Consider the following 15,536-nt stretch of genomic DNA (forward strand, 5'->3'; position numbering starts at 1 on the left):
CAATTTTCATCTTTAAGATAGTTACCACTAATCTTAATCCATTAAATGATTGTGAAATGATAGATTTCCTTCCCTTTGTCATTTTCCAGTTTAGGTATTTCTATATAAGCTTAAGTTATTCTATTCAAAATAATTATTGTGTTATTGTATACATAAATGTGGGCCAATTAAATTTACTTATTTTAAAAAAGTTATTAATATATATTATTTAATTAAATATAATTGAAAAATATCATCTTAATTAATTACAAGGGTAATTTAGTCAATTAATATAGATTTAATAAAGGAAAATTGCATTTTTTTAAGGGATAATAGATTCTATTAATTTAAAAATCTGATTTTACGAATTATAATTCTTTAATTCGAACATTCTGACAGAATATGTTTATGATTATATTCAAAAATAAAAATATTCTTGAACCGTAAATAATAAAAATATTATTGAACCTATTTCTTGATCATGAATTTAAAAACTTCTTGTAGATTAACAAATTCTTGAAGAATAAATTGAAAAATAAAAACAAAAAATACATTATTTCTTATAGAATACAGGTAACAATTGTTAAGAATTACATTTATTGTTAAAGAATAAAACGAAAAAAAACTTTCAAAACGAGAAAGAAAACATCAAAATCTAACAACGACTAATACATTCTAAAAGAATAATGTGGTCTGTTTCAATTTTGTGGTCCGTTCTTCAAGCATCAACTTCTGTGATTCCAACAGAAATGGAATTCTTGATTCCATTCCAGCAGAAGTGGAATTCGTGATTCCATTCCAATAGAATTGGAATCTCGCCAATACCATTCTGTGATTCCATTTCATTATGGTTTTCAGGACATTCCTACACTCAAACCCAAAGGAAAAAAGTGTTTCCTTTTCACAATAGATGTTGTCACATGGATTACAGTCAAGAAATACAAGAACAATCTTTTTCTTGCCCTTATGTACCCAACAAACCAACAAAAAAAAGAGGGCAGTTTCCCATTCATGTTCTTCCTTCTCCCATTCCTGTGAAAACAACAAACCTAATCAACTCTACAAACACCCATCGATTTTCTGTACAAAAGCAACCCCAAAATATCTAATTTTGTACAACTGAAATGGTGTTCCCTTTACCCCTTCTGAATTGAACTAACGTGCACTCCTCTCTTCACTGCTAGCCTCGAACCACCCAAACACCAGCTATTCCCTCTTGTTCTTCCTTCTTCCTTCTTTCCTGTCAAACAATCAAACCCATAACCTGATAAAAATTATTAACTTATCACCAATGCTTGATTCATAATTGTATAAAAAGATCATAGTTCACAATTGTATAAAGAGATCATAGAGAAACCTGATCAAATATCTATCCTTTGTTGAATTCCTTCAAATGCCTCCTTCCTCTCTCTCGTTTCTGACCTGCTCACCAGGAAACACAGGAGCAACCGAAGTTGCTACCTCCTCCAACACCACCTTGCACGGTCACCACCCTACCACCATTCCACCCCTGTCGCTTCTTGTTTCGGTGACCAAGCCTCAACTCAAACACCTACAGATTCCCTTTCATTTCCAGTAAAAAAACAAGCTATTTTGTTCCATTTCTGTTGAAATCAAAGCCAAGGATCCAAAATAGAAAGAAAATAGAGACAAGGAATCACCGGAGTAAATAACCCCTACTATTTCCTTCATCTTTCATTCCTGATCAACCAAAGAAGTCGACCCAAATCAGAGATGAAGACCCGTCAGGGATCGACTGCCCTTTTTTTCTCGCCAACCAAGCAAATAACCCCTACCGTTGCCTTCGTCTTTCATCCCTGTGTCTGGTTTGATTGTTTTACCCTCTTCGTTGGAGATGAAGAGGTTTCCCCCATCGATTATTTTTGGATGATTAGTGAGGGTTGCCGAACACGATCTGAAAGCGTCAATACCCTGTAGGATGCTAGGGCTTTATCGGATAGGAGATTGAGGAGACACGCTTATTTATTTAGGTTATAAGTCAATACCATGATTATAGGATTATTTTTGGAAGTTAGTAACCATATTACTAAATTACCTTTATTTGTTTATTTAATTTGATTGGCCCATATTGATGCATATAATAACACAATAATTACTTTAAACACATGAACCTCTCTCTCACTCTCACTCTCTCTCTCTCTCTCTCTCTCTCTATATATATATATATATATATATATATATATATATATATATATATTAAAAATCTCTCAAGTTATGAACAGTATACTATGTGTTGTTTTTGCGGAAATGGTCCTTCAATTATAGTGGTGTTTCATATTTTGCCTTTGTTGTTGTGCATTTTTTTTTCTGGGCATTTTTTTTGTCATTTTCTACAAACATTGTCGACACATGTTTCTCACCTAATTCTCTTCACCGATTTCCTAGCCAATCACACTTCGATTGGTGTACTTCTTTTCCACTCTTTAATGCAACGACATCAACTAATCTCCTCCACTGACTCTTGTCGGGTTTATAATCTAGTTCGGTTGTGTCACCGCCATTAGCTCCACCATCCTCTGCCTTCTGCTTCTTTATTTTATCCCTCTACTTCGTTCCGGTTTTGAATCGGTTGGATGGATTGGATGTGTCTTGCCATTAGTAACCTTTCTCCTTCCACCGTTCCTTCAAAGAGTCGATGTTTTTTTTTGGAGCCTCCAGCACCGACCCACCCCTCTGCTAATGACACCCACCCGCATCGCCGACCTCCGCCAGCTTCAACGACCGTCATCCCCATCGCCGCTTAATACTTTAGTCAACGTGATTACTTCCTGATCCTTCCGCCACCGCTTAATTTTGTCCTCTCTCAAATTGACTCTCCTCCCTTCTGCTACAGTCTGCTCCCTCCATCGCCGACTGATCCATCATGTTTCAAGATTACATTCCTGATCCCCACACAGTTGGCGTTGATCTCCTTCGGACGAGGGTTGGGGCTGTTATTCACCATCGATGATGGTGACATAATCACAAGGCAACAAGGTTTTTGGGTTCCAGTGGTTGACCGATGGAAACCAATTTCGATTTCGGAATCCATTATGACAAATCTCCGATGATTGTTACCGATTTTGAATTTTCTATGTGATTAGTTTTTGGGTCGTTGTCTTGCACCAGTAGCGATGGAGAAGAAGACTTCGAAAGCTTTAACATTTCCACACCACCACAATCAGCGGTCAGCTTGCTGAGTGGATTTCTTCTACAACTTTTCTTCCAAGTTCTGCTTCTAGAGTTCATCGATTGTTACTCCGTCACCCGCTTCACGAGTGAAACGTCGATCCCAGATTCTATGATTCCTTTCTATTTGTTTCTAATTTTGCTTGGTTTGGTTTTGTTTTCTAGGTTTTGATTGCAGCTATCAATGATACAGATTGCAAATACCAGTGGGAACTTATCGCCCCTACTAAAGAAGGTCAAATAAACCCTAATGTTTCTACGGTTCCATTCTATTTGTTTGTAATTTTGATTTCTTTGGTTTTGCTTTCCAGATTTTGATTATAGTTGTTCATGATCAAGATGGTATGATTAATTTCTTTATTAAACATCCATTTCATTTCATTATTCAATGTCTTCATTCTTTCTTCTTCCATGTACTATTGCTAATAATCTCTTAATTTCTATCTATGTTGGAATGCCACACCATCTCTTTGGCACAATCAGCCATATGGTTGACTTCATTGCAAATGATTTTAGGGATTCTACAAATTTCTCCTATGTAAAAAAAAAGATTGTCAGTTTAGTGCCTTCATTGATGTTTTAGGATTCTCCTATAATAACTAAAGAAAAACAACCATTAACGATTGAAAAACTTAATTCTCAAGTAATAGGTTCTAACTTCTAATTATTTATCTGTTATATAAGTTTTATGATATAATCACTTATGCCATTTCTGAGTAAAATAAAAATCATATACTTTGTTCCACTTTAGCACCAATATTATGTTGGAATAGTGTCTAAGCCCGTAACTATATTTGGTATGTACTTGACCCGGTTGTGCATGGTCCTTTTGGGTTGCCTTCTCCAAAGCAACTTGACAAGGTAATTTAAGGAGAAAGAGAGAGTATTATGATTTATTAATATATTATAAGAATAATATATTAAAGGAGAATTCATATTTATTTAATTAGTATTGATCATAAATTAATTAAGAATTAATTTAGTGGTCAAAAGAGATTAATTGAATAAAGGGGTATAAACTGTCAAATGTGTGATAGTTGAGTTTTAGGTTAAGGAAACCTAATGGGATTAAGTGGGGAGCGAAATTATGATGGGTAACCATCATATTTTCGTCCAAGAGCCTTATTCCAGAAGGTTCCATGGGCTGCTTGGTGGCTAAGCTGTCCATTAGGGTTTAGACTGAAACCCTAGTAACCTGTAAGTATAAATATGACCCCTAGGGCATGAATTCGGCCACCACTTAATTCTAAGAGTACCCTAGGCCGATTTCTAGCCTCTCTCTCCCTCTCTCATATTGCCTTCTTGCTTGTGGGGTTTGTGAACCATTAGAGGAGTTGCATTTGTGACTCTAGGCTCAAAAGAAGAAGATAGACAAGATCTAAGCCAACAATTGAAGAGGTAAACATCTAGATCTGATTCTATATGTTATTTTTGTTGTTTATATGCTAGATTAGGGTTTGTAAGTCTTGGAATCAAAGCATGTTCAATAGTGAAACCTAGATCCAAGCATTAGGGTTTGTATGAGCACATAGGAATGTTTCTTATGCATAAAACCCATCAGTGGTATCGGAGCTGTGATTGGTTTCAGTTGTATGTGATGATTAACTGCTTTAATTGCTGAAAATCATTTTTTTGGTCCCTTCCCGACTCAACTCGGCGAGTCAGTATCTGGACTCGGCGAGTTGGCCCCTACTCGGCGAGTCCAGGCCTGACTCGGCGAGTCTTTTCGTCAGAAAGAGGGATTTTCGGGTTTTGGCTGCTGTTTTGACTTGGACTTGATGCTTAATTTGTTTTATGAAGTTAAAATCCGAATTTTATCTATATTAAGTGTTTATCCTTGCCAAAAGAATAAATAATTTCAAATCTTTTTAAATATTAATTATTTATGTGATAAATATGGATTATTTAAAAATTATTTGGTAATTATCTAATGACTAAAATTAAGATTAGGTCAAATATAGATAATTATGAAATTAATTGGTTAATTTGAATTATTTGTTATTTGATCCCTTATGTTTTGAAAAGTTCAAAACTTGCCCTCAAGTTTTGAAATTTGAATTTTGTAATTAAAAGTTTAATTTTGAATAATTTAAATTTCAAACTCTTAGAATTTTACAAGTTTAAAATTCAACCCTATACTATTATATATTACTACAAGCTTAATTAATATATATATATATATATATATATATATATATATATATATATATATATATATATATATATATATATATATAACTTAAAATGCTAGTCTTACCGTTAGTAGGCCTCATTCACGAAGTCGGTCTATAAGGTGGGTATAAGGTTGCTGCTTATAAAATGGTGCTTAATGGGTGTACACTCACACCTACCGCTTGCTTGACTGGTGGAAGGTCGTTAGCTGAACGGGTAGGATAGGGCAATCCTCTCCTCATTAAAAGTATAATGTTGAATATAAAGTAACTACATGTTTTTACAAATTCCCATTCCTAGTTACTTTAGGGTAAAATGTTAAAATGATGCTAATCCATGGAATTACACTTCGTACCCTTGTCAAACGTTGATGGAGCGCGTGTGGTTAACCGGCACATCAATTTGGGGATGACATAGGTAGCGAAGGGTGACTCGATGTTTGTCATAGATCAATGGAGCGTGTGTGGTTTACCGGCACATTGATTAGGTGATAAAGACATTGAGTGCACCACGTTGATTCGCATGGTTATTCACAAATTTGTTTGCGATCCTCGGCATCCCAGTCGCGAATTTGAAATGCATATCGAGATTTAAACATGCCATTGAAAAGTTCAATGAATCTCAAAGATCTAAGAGTTTTCAATACATTTAAAACCTAAATTGCTTTTTCGTTTTTCATGGTGAGAATTAGTGAATCGTCATTCACTTACCTTCAAAATTATTTACTTTTAGAGTATGACATCCCTTTCTAAGTTGTAAATAATGTTGTTGGATCCTAGCCCTAATTTCTCATTTTGGTGTTTAATTAGGTATTCAATTCTAATCAAACTTAGTTCCTTTCTTTTTCAGATGTCTGCAAACAACAACAACAACAACGGTTCTGGGTCATTCTCATTGATGAACTTGTGTCAGAAAGTGACATTTGATGGTTCAAACTTCAACGAGTGGATGAGGTATATTTGCATGATCACACGCTACGAGGACAAGGAATATGTCCTCGATGAAAAGCTAGAGAAGATCATCCCAGATGTTGCTACTCCTGAGGAATTGGCTGCCTTTGAGGCCCACGAGCGTGATGCCACGAAAGTTCACTGCATCATGTTGGCCACCATGAACCTCGAACTCCAAAAGTCCTATGAGGACATGTATCCATATGAAATGCATCAGGATTTGCTGGACAGGTATCACCAGAGCGCGAGGCAAGAGCGCTATGAGATCATTACTAACATGATCACCGCTAAGATGGGGAGTGGAGAATCCCTAACCTCTCATTTGCAGAAAATGTAGAGGTATGTTGATCTTCTTCTCAAACTTAATGTTAAGTTTGATGAGGATTTGGCTATTGACATAATCCTCCACTCCTTGCCCTCCTGCTACAATCAGTTTAGGATGACCTACCATATGAACAAAGAGGAGGTCTCCTTGAGCAAGCTCCAAGGACTTTTGAGGACTGCTGAGAGCAACCTCAAAGATAAATCCGTTGCACCGTCCCCTGCTGTAGCCGCTCCTGTGATGGAAATAGGTCAAGGAAAGGGCAAAAAGAGGAAGGCTCCATGTAAGAGCCACCATAAGGGGAAACCCCGTGATGGTTCGTCCTCAACTGGGACCAAAGCTGCCCCTGCTAAACCCTCTTCCGATCCAAAAGAAGCAGAGTGCTTCTATTGCCACCAAAAGGGCCACTGGAAGCGAAGCTACCCACAATATCTGCAGGACATAAGAGATGGGAAGATCAAGCCCACATTTGCAGGTATGTATTCTATTAAATCTAATAACTCATCATTTGCTACTTCATGGGTTCTTGATACAGGATGTAGTTACCACATTTGTTCTGATTTGCAGGGCCTAAAAAGAAGTAGGGAGATGGAGCATGGGAAGATGAACATGATTATGGGAAACAGAAGATCGTCGCCTGTGACCAAAGTCGGTGTTTATTCTTTAGTGTTGAGTAATGGGTTAGGAATAGATTTAGAGAATTGCTGTTATTCGCCAGATATGGCAAGAAACATTATTTCTTTTCACGGGTTGTTTAGACAAGGTTTCAAATATTCTTTTGATAATAATAATGGTTCTATTAATGTTTATTTGAATGGTGTCTTTTATTTCAATGCATTACCTTGTAATGGGATTTATGAATCTGTGATGATTGTTGATAATTTTGGAAATAATGTTTTGAATATTGATTCGTCTACTAGTCTAGACAAAGCATGCTTGTGGCATTGTCGCCTTGGCCATGTCAACAAGAAACGCATAGCCCAACTCCAAAAGAATGGAGTGTTGGAGTCATTCGACCTTAGGGACGATGACACGTGTGAGTCTTGTTTACTTGGGAAGATGACCAAGTCACCCTTTACTGGCACTTGTGAAAGGGGTGATGGTTTATTGGATCTCATACACACCGATGTGTGTGGGCCCTTTAGATCCACCACAAGGGATGCTTGCCGCTTCTACGTGACTTTTACAGATGATTATAGCAGATATGGATATATCTACTTGATCAAGCAAAAGTCGGAAACCTTTGAAAAGTTCAAAGAGTTTAAGAATGAAGTGGAGAATCAGATGGGCAGGAAAATCAAGATGCTTCGGTCAGACCGAGGAGGAGAGTACCTAAGTCTTGAGTTTCACGATTATCTAAAAGAATGTGGAATCGTTTCGCAATTGACGCCTCCGAGAACGCCACAATTGAATGGTGTGGTTGAGAGACGTAATCGGACCTTGTTGGACATGGTTCGTTCTATGATGAGTCAGACTTCGTTACCAATAGCTTTCTGGGGGTATGCCTTAGAGACTGCTGCCCATATACTTAACTTAGTTCCCACCAAGAAGGTTTCCAAGACTCCTCACGAGATGTGGACAGGGAAGGCTCCCTTGTTGGCACACATCAAGGTTTGGGGTTGCGAGGCTTTCGTAAGACGAGAGACTCACGACAAACTAGAACCTCGTAGTGAGAAGTGTTATTTCATCGGCTATCCGCATAAGTCTTTTGGCTACCTTTTCTATAGACCGAGTGACAATGTTGTCTTCGTTGCTAGAAGAGGAGTTTTCCGAGAAAAGGAATTGATAGGCCAAGAAGGCAGTGGGAGGCAAATTGAACTTGAAGAAATTCAAGATCAAAGCGATGAAGGAACCTCTGACACTGGCACTCAACTTGAGGAGGAAACTCATGTTGAACCTGTTGACGAGTCCCTACCTCTTCGACGTTCCAATAGGGCTAGTGTTCCACCCCAGTTTTATGGTTTTCATATTACTACTGAAGGGGATACATTTATTAGTGATAGTACACTAGTAAATTTGGATGAACTTAGCAGCTATAAGGAAGCCATGGCAGGCCCGGAGTCTGCAAAATGGAAAGAGGCTATGGACAGCGAGATTCAGTCCATGTACGACAACCAAGTTTGGAATTTGGTTGATAATGTGCCGGGTCGTAAGACAGTCGGGTGCAAGTGGATCTTCAAGAAGAAGACGGACATGGATGGGAAAGTGCATACTTATAAAGCGCGATTGGTTGCGAAGGGCTTTACTCAAACTCCCGGAGTTGACTATGATGAGACCTTCTCGCCAGTTGCGAAAATAAAGTCTATTAGGGTGATGCTTGCCATAGCTGCGTTTCATGATTATGAAATATGGAAGATGGACGTGAAAACCACTTTCCTTAATGGAAAGTTGGCTGAGGATGTGTACATGAATCAACCAGAGGGTTTTGTCGATGCGAAGCATCCAAATAGAGTATGCAAGCTTGAGAAATCCATTTATGGATTGAAACAAGCGTCTCGAAGATGGAATCTTTGTTTTGACGAGAAAGTTAAAGAGTTTGGCTTTCTGCGAAGCGAAGATGAATCTTGTGTGTATGTCAAAGCCAGTGGGAGTATAGTAAGCTTCCTCGTATTGTATGTCGACGACATACTACTCATAGGAAACAATGTCCCAACCTTGCAGGAGGTCAAGTCCTGGCTTGGGAAATGTTTCGCTATGAAGGACCTCGGAGAGGCTGCTTATATTCTGGGAATAAGAATAGTTAGAAACAGGGAAAAGATACTGATAGGACTCAGTCAGGATACATACTTGGAAAAGGTACTAAAGCATTTTAGTATGGAAAATTCCAAGAAAGGGGAGTTGCCAATCCAAAGCAATACCAAGCTGAGTAAGACTCAGAGCCCGAGTACAGAGACAGAGATAGCTGATATGAGCCGAGTACCTTACGCTTCCGCAGTAGGCTCTATCATGTACGCTATGACTTGTACTCGCCCTGATGTGGCCTTCGCTTTGAGCATGGTAAGCAGATATCAAGGGGACCCTGGTAGAGCACATTGGATTGCAGTTAAGAATATTCTTAAGTACCTTCGGAGGACCAAGGAATGGTTTCTAGTCCTCGGTGGGAGTGATGACTTAAGGGTACGAGGGTACAGTGACGCTAGCTTTCAGACGGATCGGGATAACTTCCGATCGCAGTCAGGCTGGGTCTTTACCCTAAATGGAGGAGCAGTGACTTGGAAAAGTTCCAAGCAAGAGACCGTAGCTGATTCAACGTGCGAATCAGAGTATATTGCGGCGAGCGAAGCGTCAAAGGAGGCTATATGGTTGAAGAACTTCATTGGAGACCTTGGAGTTGTGCCATCCATAAAAGAGCCGATGGAAATTTTCTGTGATAATGAAGGAGCGGTTGCCTTGACCAAGGAACCAAGAGATCATGGCAGATCTCGACATATTGACAGAAAATACCATTTCATCAGACATCGGGTAGAAGAGGGACTCCTCGTTGTGAAGAGGGTATCATCAGAAGAGAACCCAACAGATCCCCTTATGAAGGGACTGAGTAGGGTCAAACACTTGCAGCACGCTAGGAGCATTGGGCTGAAGGATGATATAAGTTTGGATTAGATAGGAAATGTGTAATAGATAGTTTGTACTTGACATTTGATGAATAAGTAAAAATTGTGTTATTTATGAGTAAAGTTACTAGCTTATGTTTCCATTTTGCATGTTTTGACTTCCTGAATGATATGATTATTCAAAAGGTCCACAGTCGGTCATATTTTGGAAGTAGGTATGAATGAAGACTGTCATGAATTGTTTTGTAGATTGTCTAAAAGGTTTTGGACATAGCAAAGGTTTGCCGCAAAGTTCATGAGTGCTTGTGAATATGAGTTGAGCATTGGATTAAACCCGAGTTTGTTGTATCACTTAGTAGTGTTTTATCTTAAGTGATCGCAAAGCGATAACATCATATAGTCTTAAAACTTAGAGATATGGTTGTTGTTTGCTGGTTGGTTATATATTGATAATGTGTAAACGCATCAGTAACTTGATGATATAAAACACATTATTGTGTGTGATCCATTAGTAAATAATAGATGCATATGAGTCGAAGTTGATCTGTTCCTTTTATTCTATGAGAATAAAAGTGATATATTGGCCACTTGATGACTTGGTTTGACTTATGTGTCGGGCCCGGTCAGAATGAAGTTGATGTGTTCAACTAAATTCTATGTCAAACAAATCGGAAATCAAGGAACTTTTTGCTGGACAATAAGCATTGTCAGCATGATATCCAGAACAGAGGATTATACGATCCCTTATCTAAAGGACAAGTTGGTCAGAGTTGACAGCGAAGTATAAGAGCTACGATTGCTAATCGTATTCTGAAGTCATATGTGAGATATAGTTACTAGACTTATCCAAGTGGGAGACTGTTGGAATAGTGTCTAAGCCCGTAACTATATTTGGTATGTACTTGACCCGGTTGTGCATGGTCCTTTTGGGTTGCCTTCTCCAAAGCAACTTGACAAGGTAATTTAAGGAGAAAGAGAGAGTATTATGATTTATTAATATATTATAAGAATAATATATTAAAGGAGAATTCATATTTATTTAATTAGTATTGATCATAAATTAATTAAGAATTAATTTAGTGGTCAAAAGAGATTAATTGAATAAAGGGGTATAAACTGTCAAATGTGTGATAGTTGAGTTTTAGGTTAAGGAAACCTAATGGGCTTAAGGGGGAACGAAATTATGATGGGTAACCATCATATTTTCGTCCAAGGGTCTTATTCCAGAAGGTTCCATGGGCTGCTTGGTGGCTAAGCTATCCATTAGGGTTTAGACTGAAACCCTAGTAACCTGTAAGTATAAATATGACCCCTAGGGCATGAATTCGGCCACCACTTAATTCTAAGAGTACCCTAGGCCGATTTCTAGTCTCTCTCTCTCTCCCTCTCTCATATTGCCTTCTTGCTTGTGGGGTTTGTGAACCATTAGAGGAGTTGCATTTGTGACTCTAGGCTCAAAAGAAGAAGATAGACAATATCTAAGCCAACAATTGAAGAGGTAAACATCTAGATCTGATTCTATATGTTATTTTTGTTGTTTATATGCTAGATTAGGGTTTGTAAGTCTTGGAATCAAAGCATGTTCAATAGTGAAACCTAGATCCAAGCATTAGGGTTTGTATGAGCACATAGGAATGTTTCTTATGCATAAAACCCATCATATTAATCTTTTTGTACCACTTGTCATATACAGGGTGTTTGGATGTGTCTCAAAACAGAATATAGATAACTGATATTGGCAAAACATGTTTACAATTGAGATACTCATTGAAAATTACCAGTTTTTCAGAGTTAAGAGTGGCCGAAATAAATGTCAGCGTGATGCTTGGAATAATTTGCCTTTTCTATTTTTTTAAACTTTGCTCTTTTTTCCTAAGAGTTTAAGATTAAAATGGATAATATCATATGTTTGCGTAATTAGTTAATATAAAACAATTATAAGTTGTGTGAATGATAATATAATAACTGTTGTAATTAGTATTAGATGATGCAATCTATTTTTTGAGTATATTATAGAAATTGTCATTATGCTTTATTTAAACTCATTTAATTCTTTTAATCTCAGATTGATTTTCATATCCTAAAGCATTGGGCAGAACCTTTAGTATATGGCTCTCGGGATGATTGTTCTACCAACTTAAATACAATTCTTGAATGATCTCCATTTGTTACAAATGATGACCTTATGCAACAGGTTTATTTATATTCAAAAACTTTATTATTTTTCTATTTTTAAATAATGTATATTTTCATAAAAAAATCTCTTATTGGAGTGTTAGAAGGGAAAAAAATTTCATTTACTTACCTTCACAAACCTTATTCAATCCAAGAAAAAAATGTCTATGTACATATACCACTTACTTGAACTACTCATCATTAACCAATCTTTCGACAATGTAATACAAATTCCATTTTATGAATTAAAAAAATCTTTTCTTTTTATGTTTGTGACATTGCATCAGGTTAGATTATTAAGGTTTTGTAACCTAATTTTGATACAAATTCATAAAAAAAATTTGCATTTTACAATGTTAACAATGACTTTAAATATGAAAGTATATTTCATACTCATATCATTAGATTTGAATATGAACATGAATGAATATTTTTAGATTCATCAATAAAAAATTATCAATCAATTATCATTAGATAATCATTCAGGCATCCCCGATCATCTTTTCACTCATTTTCCAGTTGATACGAAGGCTATTGATTTTTTGTAGTAATTTATATTATACTTTTTGTTCCTTTTTCCAGCTGAATATATCATGAAAGTAGAAGGACGTGAAGAAAAGACGTATTTGTTCTTTGTGGGTGAGGAAACTACAGATTCAATGTTCTAAAGCTGGTGGAGGATTTTGAAAGATACATTCTAAGTCACTTTGCTTTTGATTGGAGCAATGTTCATTTCGTGATCAGGTGATTACTATTTCTGTATTGATATATTAGATTTCGTTCATTTGTGATACAAATTAGATCCAATATAGATAATATGCATGATATAAAAAACTTTCTACTTTTACAAACTTTAACAGATCAAATCGCCAAAATGGCATAAATTATTAAAATAATGGATCTTTTAGTATCTAACCATTATCACAGATCTATATACATGTTATAACTTGAAAGTTACATAAATAATATCCCAAAACACAAGAAAAACATATTTTAGGAAAGTAGGCTGCCTAAATTGGCAAAAATGTCTACTTTATTCATTTCTTCACTGTTTTGTTTTCCTGTGCCCCATGAACCATGTGATGGGTTGAAGTTAAAACATGAATCGGCTACATTGTTAAGTAGGTCTTTTACTAAGAATTCGAAGCATTCACGCGGTGTTGAGAAGCTTATGTTTTTTGGGTTGGAACTATCCCCGTATCATTATCAATCTATCTATATATGATGTATATTGGTATTAATGGTATCGATTTGCAGCTGAGATTTTTATATGGAGACAAGTTGAGTGTTGGGAGGAGTTCTCTAATTGGCTACCAGATATAATGGCAATGGGGGATTTTGAGAATTACTTTTCGGTTGCAACACGAGAGTATGCTCCATTAGTTAATGAGGTTTGGAAGAATCCGACTATTTAGAAAACTTACAAGCGAAGAAATGAGCTGGATTTTCTTCCGAATGTTGCCAAATGTCGATATTTCCAACAACCCACTACTCAAAAGTTAGAAGATCTCAAGTATGACTAATACATCTTACTCTTTATAATTTTATGATTTTATACTCAAAAAATTATTTATGAATTTATGATTTTGTATATTTCTTATAAGAACTTATCTACATTAAGCAAGTTGGATAACCCTAAGGATCCAACAAATTGTTTTGATCAGTTTCTTGAGGAATGAAGATGGTGAAACATATAGAAGAAGAATAGCGAACATAATAGGGTGTGGGTTGTTTTCCTTTATTGTTATATACACTAACCTCATATATGAATGTTTTCCCTTTATATCGTTTGGAACTGTTGTATCACTCACGAAATAGTTGTAGTAGAAAGTGTGATCTTCATATGTGTTTTAGTGAAATTACATTTGTCAAAATAAGCTTCCATTTCTGCTGCATAATTTGGATCGTTTGTGCATTTGTATAGACTGACGAAGGGTAGCATATTCAAAGAAAGTTAGAAAAGAGAAAACAAAGGATACTAAAAAGAAGACATGAACCATTTCAAATGTCTAACAAGAAAAGGTTAGACACTTTTTATTAAAATTGATTGATATTATGATTTTTTTTGGAATTTAAGGGTAAAATAGTCTATTAGTCTCAATTAGAAGATTTTTTCAGTGAACATAGTTATATAACTTGCAATATTGTTTACCTTTGCATTGTAATTTCATTTATAGTTTCCATATTGTTTGCTAATGGATGGGCTACCAAAAGATGGAAAAATAGAGGAAGCTGATTCTTAAGTACATTTATTACCCACAATTCAAGAAGAGCCCGCAAGCTTATGATTTTTGGGTTTGAAGGATCTGGGACAAGTACTATTTTCAAGAAGATATCATTATCATTCAAGCTAATTTGTATGTGTGTAGTGTGTGTATTAATCTTGTTGATAATATGAATATTAAGGAACTTCTTCAATTTTCTAAAAAAACAATCTTCCACTTTAATATGTTATGTTCCATTGTTCAAATCATATAGGTTATATATCCATCTCATTGTTCTTAGTTTATTTTTTCGGTTGGCTTTATTTGTTTACAGTTAACGTGTCAGGTTCAGATTTGGAATTGAATTCCGATTCCAATTCCGATGACCATAATCCTCATACAAAATCTATAGCTATAGATGAAGCAAATGCGAGAATGCAAGAAGAGGGGCAAGAGGACGTACAAGTTAACATCAAATAAAAGCCTGGCGAGTTTCGATTACGAAATTCCAACACATGAGATTATCATTTGTGGTTAAATGACATCTTATGTTGCAATTACTTGGGTAGTGTTTGGTGTATGATAGAATCAGAGGAAGGAGTAGAATGATTCATTCCATTGGAATGAAAAAGAAATTGTTTGTTTTCGTTTAATATTGTTATATTTTAGACAAGTAATCAAATTTAAATTTTATTGAAAAGTTCTGACCCATGAGAAGCATGGGCCTCCCTCTAGTTATAATTAAATAAATCCCTTCCATTCACCACTAGGGATGTGTGCGGTGCGGTTTAGAGTCAAAACCGCACCGCATATGCAGTTTGATTTTTTTGGAAACTACAAACCGCACCGCAAAAGCTCTAATTTGCATTATGTAGTGCAGTTTGGTGCGTGAAGTTTATGCGGTTTGATGAGTTCAATGTTAATCATTAAATTAATGTGTGTGTGTGTGTGTGTATATATATATATATATATATATATATATATATATATA

At 36.1% G+C, this 15,536-nt stretch overlaps 1 long non-coding RNA gene across 3 annotated transcripts; it reads left to right on the top strand.

Moving 5' to 3' along the window:
* Positions 1–13,601: 13,601 nt before the first annotated feature.
* On the top strand, positions 13,602–15,241 carry LOC111905292 (uncharacterized). 3 transcript variants are annotated; one of them, XR_006186083.2, is made up of 4 exons: positions 13,602–14,062; positions 14,266–14,363; positions 14,519–14,698; positions 14,880–15,241. It is a non-coding gene; the product is annotated as an uncharacterized LOC111905292 (long non-coding RNA). The 3 variants fall into 3 exon arrangements; XR_002854810.3 differs by lacking the exon at positions 14,519–14,698 and having other exon boundaries at positions 13,602–13,854; positions 13,946–14,062; XR_006186082.2 differs by lacking the exon at positions 14,519–14,698.
* Positions 15,242–15,536: the final 295 nt, after the last annotated feature.

The sequence above is a fragment of the Lactuca sativa genome, chromosome 8 (genome assembly GCF_002870075.4).
Source record: "Lactuca sativa cultivar Salinas chromosome 8, Lsat_Salinas_v11, whole genome shotgun sequence".
NCBI classification, from domain to species: Eukaryota; Viridiplantae; Streptophyta; class Magnoliopsida; order Asterales; family Asteraceae; genus Lactuca; species Lactuca sativa.